Source organism: Schistocerca cancellata, chromosome 9 (assembly GCF_023864275.1).
Source record: "Schistocerca cancellata isolate TAMUIC-IGC-003103 chromosome 9, iqSchCanc2.1, whole genome shotgun sequence".
Taxonomy (NCBI): Eukaryota; Metazoa; Arthropoda; class Insecta; order Orthoptera; family Acrididae; genus Schistocerca; species Schistocerca cancellata.
This window is the reverse complement of record NC_064634.1, coordinates 235,353,700-235,358,170: the sequence shown is the minus strand read 5'-3', so window position 1 is coordinate 235,358,170 and position 4,471 is coordinate 235,353,700.

The following is a 4,471-nucleotide window of genomic DNA, read 5'->3' as shown; positions in this document are numbered from 1 at the left end:
AATAATGACCCAGAATTCGGCACAGCCTGTGTCAACAGCGTCTGGAGCAGCGAAAGGATTAACATTCCTCTCAGTCTTCACTAATACAACATCCTAGATACCTGAAGTGGACCGAGCGAGGTAGCGCTGTGGTTAGCCCATTGGACTCGCATTCGGGAGGACGACGGTTGAAACCTGCGTTCGGCTATCCTGATTTAGGTTTTCCGTGATTTCCCTAAGTCGCTTCAGTCAAATGCCGGGATAGTTCCTTTGAAAGAGCACGGCCGACTTTCTTCTCCGTCCTTCCGTAATGGTTCAAAAGGCTCTAAGCATGATGGGAGTTAACATCTGAGGCTCGAGGCAGGATTCGAACTTGCGACCGCAGCAGCCGCGTGCTTCCGGACTGAAACGCCTAGAACCGCTCGGCCACAGCGGCCGGCCCTTCCCTAATGCGATGGCACCGATGACCTCGCTGTTTGGTCCCCTCCCCCATATAAACCCACCAATCAATACCTGAAGTGAGGTACTTGTTCTAAAACTTTCTCATTTATTACTATTTTTGATCTAACTGTAGTCATCGCTTTGAAAGCAAATTATCTTTGCCTTATATGCAGATACAATTTAAATTGCAGTATATCGCGCTATTGCTTTCTCTATAACTGCTCATGTAAATTATCTTCTGTTTCTTGTATAATTATCTGGTCATCTGCACATACTACAGTATTTAATCGTATGCTAAATCCTATTTTAACGATCAGTTGTAGTTCACGTTTGCACTTCATAATTTGGTGGTCAATATATAAATTAAATGAATTATGTGAAACACTACAACCTTGTCGACCACCTTAGTTTATCCAAATATCATCCAACGTTATTTAAACTGAATTTACAACTATTAACGTATTTATATGTAGGCTCTTTAAGGTATTGATAAGATGTTTAGAAAAAACTTTTATATGTAATATTTTCTTTTTACTGTATCAACGACTTTCTCATAATCAATAAATGCTGAATACATTTCTAAGACTAATTCCCAAAGTCTTTCAATAATTTGTCTTACTACAGATGTCTTCTCGTTTACAAACACACCTTACTGAACCGTGGTAGTCTGGAAATTATTATGTCAGTGATAGTGTGCAGATTTGATTACGAATTTTCAATGTATTTTATATGCCTTATTTAATAAACTTATTCCTCCACAAAATCCACTGTCTTTCTTTTTCCCTTTTCTAAACACAGAAATAACTTTAGCGGCGTTTCATTCCTCAGGTACAGATCACTGCTTCCAAAACATATTTCAAAATGGAGAAAGCGAAATTCTAAAAATAGTGTGTAATTTTTGATTAACTCAGAATTGATTCCATCTGGGATAGTAGAATTTCCATTTATTATTAACTCTTTAATGTATGTTCTATATACAGAGTTATTACTTGGTATATACTAACCTTCTTCATTGTCTTGATCCTCCCGTTAACTGCAAGCAGTGTTGTGTCTACTTACTTCTTTTGTTATAACATTAATGTTTGCAGTCTCTATATCCATTTTACACATATGGTTCGTAGCTTTAAATGCTGTACTCTGTTTTCCGTTAATAACATGCCGAACTTCAGTAATGAATCTTTCTCAGGATCACCCTGATACCTTTTTGTTTGATTTTTTGTTTTATATCTATTCTGTTCATATATTTATCAGGCTTCACCCCTCCACGTTGGTCAATAGGCGTTACAAGCACTTTGTTTTCTTTAATATCGCTGCGTACTTATTATTCTTTTCTTTCAGGCCCAATTTCATGTTTTGTACTTCGCTTTTCCCTAGTACCTCATTATCTACTCTCAACACTTCTGATTTCAGTCTTCTCTGGTCTTCTTAAATATTTGCTTCAGTTTCAACCATTTGCAGTTCTGAGAGTAGACAAGTTACTCTTTCACCTATTTTTCGAATACGGGAAATTATTAAAGATTTTATTACAACCTGATGCACCTTGAGCGAGGCTCCAGAAAGTTCACGGTCTGAGCAGACGTTGATTGAACCTGATAGGGCACTACACGCCTGAAGTATTTTTATGATTCTTAGCTCGTAGAAACGGCTTGTTGGGAGTTGAAAGCAGTTGACGGTGAGTCCATCCCTTAGTAAATCTTGCCGGACAGGACCACAGCTGTACAGGGCAGACTGGGCAGCCTCCCGTCGGTACAGGATTCCAGCAGGACAATGTCTACAATGGCGTCAGCAGAAGCTTGGGCAGGGGTGACGGTCGAAGCGAAAGTGTCTACACAGGGGAGTCCCAAACCAGGCACTGTGTGCAGAGAAACGTGTAATACAAATTCATGTGTTTTCGTGTTCGCTGATTTTGCAAGAAGGCCAGTGAGCCACTTCCACGGCCGCCCCTCTTGTATAAGAAAACTCTTGCATCTGAGAAAGTTTAGAGATGGAATCTTTATTACACCTAATAGCCAGGAATATCAAGCTCCAAGACACAGGCGATTTAGATAACGATCTTCGGAATTCTATCTTTTCACTTCTTGCCCTGGGAACAGACACGACTTCGGAGAATATAATCTTTTCCCCTTCTGCGAAAACTTAAAAAAGCGGTTAATTGTCGGTTTCTTTTTTTTTCAGAGACGCAGGTTTCTTAATTCCTGCTCTGGTTCGACATGAGTTTGTGCTGTTGTGTTGGAGGGGAGATTTAGCGCCTCTAGAGCCTTATGGTTGGCTCAAGACAGTGTGAAGGCGGTGTCGTTCGTGCACTTTGCTGGAAAACAGATTTTTTTCTGGATAGATGGGAAGCACTCGGGTGCAGGACTTTCGTCTGGTAAGGACTTCTGGACGAAGCTCTGGTTGGTACTTGGGACCTGTTCTGAGATTGACTTAACTTTCGAGTAGTTTGGACTGGGGAGCCTGTGGTGAAGTTCTTACTGTACTGACAGTGTGACTTCAAATGTCTCGGACTACTCGTTTTCCGAGGGCACTCTTATCCATTTTGGGGTTACCAGTCTGGACATTTGGTATCCTTGTGCACTCTGTTGTATAACTGAGCTAAATTTCTTCTAGGTACGACCAGCAAACGGGTGTGTTAAACACTGAAATCTACGTGATTTCTGGGCTCTGGTAGAGAGTAAATGGCGATCCATCTGCCTGATCACTAGACCGTGAGGATTTTGCTTTTCTTTCGTGGTTGCGATCGATTCACAGATGCCACCTCCACATCACACGTCCTCCACGGCACACATCTTGCCAGCTGCAAGTCATGTTGCGGCACGAAGTAAGCAGGGTAACATATTGCTGATCTGGCGTTGTCAGGGCGTACAGATATCAATCGCCATTTGCTCTCAGCTGCACCTATGTAGAGAAACGTCAGTAGATTTCGTCAATAAAAGTCTTCTAAGCGTCAGATCAATTCAGCTTGCGTTATCCACGTGTTTAGGGCCAAAGTACTTGCTCAATGATCCCCTAGTTAACCTTTCTTTGCTAACCAGGCGCCACCCAGTGGAGCATTTAATCATCTGTTAGTTCTTTAGAGAATTCAATCCACAACTTGTGTGGTATAATTTAGGTCTTGTTTGGTAAAAATAAATGTTGTTAGTACACTAGTCATGGCCTGCACCTCAATAGATATGGGAAGGGTAGGCCGACAAAGCATATAGGTGACAGTATAGTAGGCGGTGGTGGAATCAGTCATGGAAAAATTCCTGTAGTAGTTGGTGTACGAGCTGCAAGATGTTTTAGGTTGAAGTCAGGAGATAAGTATACCTCCTAAAAGGAAGTCCTTCTAACTAAGGTCTCACATTCAGAAGATGTCATGTTTACAATTAGGGAAGGAATTAGCATATTTTATCAAAATATGGGAGGTATTAGAGACAAATGTTCGCCAAATCCTATGCTGTCATGCCAGTCCCTGAAGATTGACTGCGGTCTGACCAGATGAGGCCAAGGATCCAGCTGCAGTCAGGAAGCTGCCAAATATGCCAGATGCTGCCAGAGACGGAAGGTAACGATAGCGACGTCTGCCGCCACTTCTGCTACGTCTTGCGCATAGTCGCAAATTGCAGTTCTCCAGTACTACCAGTCTCGGTTTGTGTGTGTGCATAAGTGCCATGTTCTCAAGTCGTTTGACATTTTCAATTGTAAAATTTGTGTCCTCAGGGACCCTTGTGGAGGGAGCGATAGGATACCTTTCACTAATATCATTATGTTATAAATTTTTGTGTTTTTTGTATGTACCAAATCAACTGTTTTGATTGTGAGAACTATGTTTTTCTGCACATTTATTAATAAATTCTCTTGACAATGATTATGGGATTGTATTTCTTTTTATGTCATAGAAAATAATACACAAAGTTACACAACTTAGGTAATAGGACAAATGGGTTACATATGTTATTTCCTTGTTCACTAAGAAATTGAGAATTTATGTGTTAGACCCAATGAATGCAAGAGCAGAGGTAAATGAATGAGCAGAGAACAGTTCATACTCCAGAACATTGTAGATGATTAG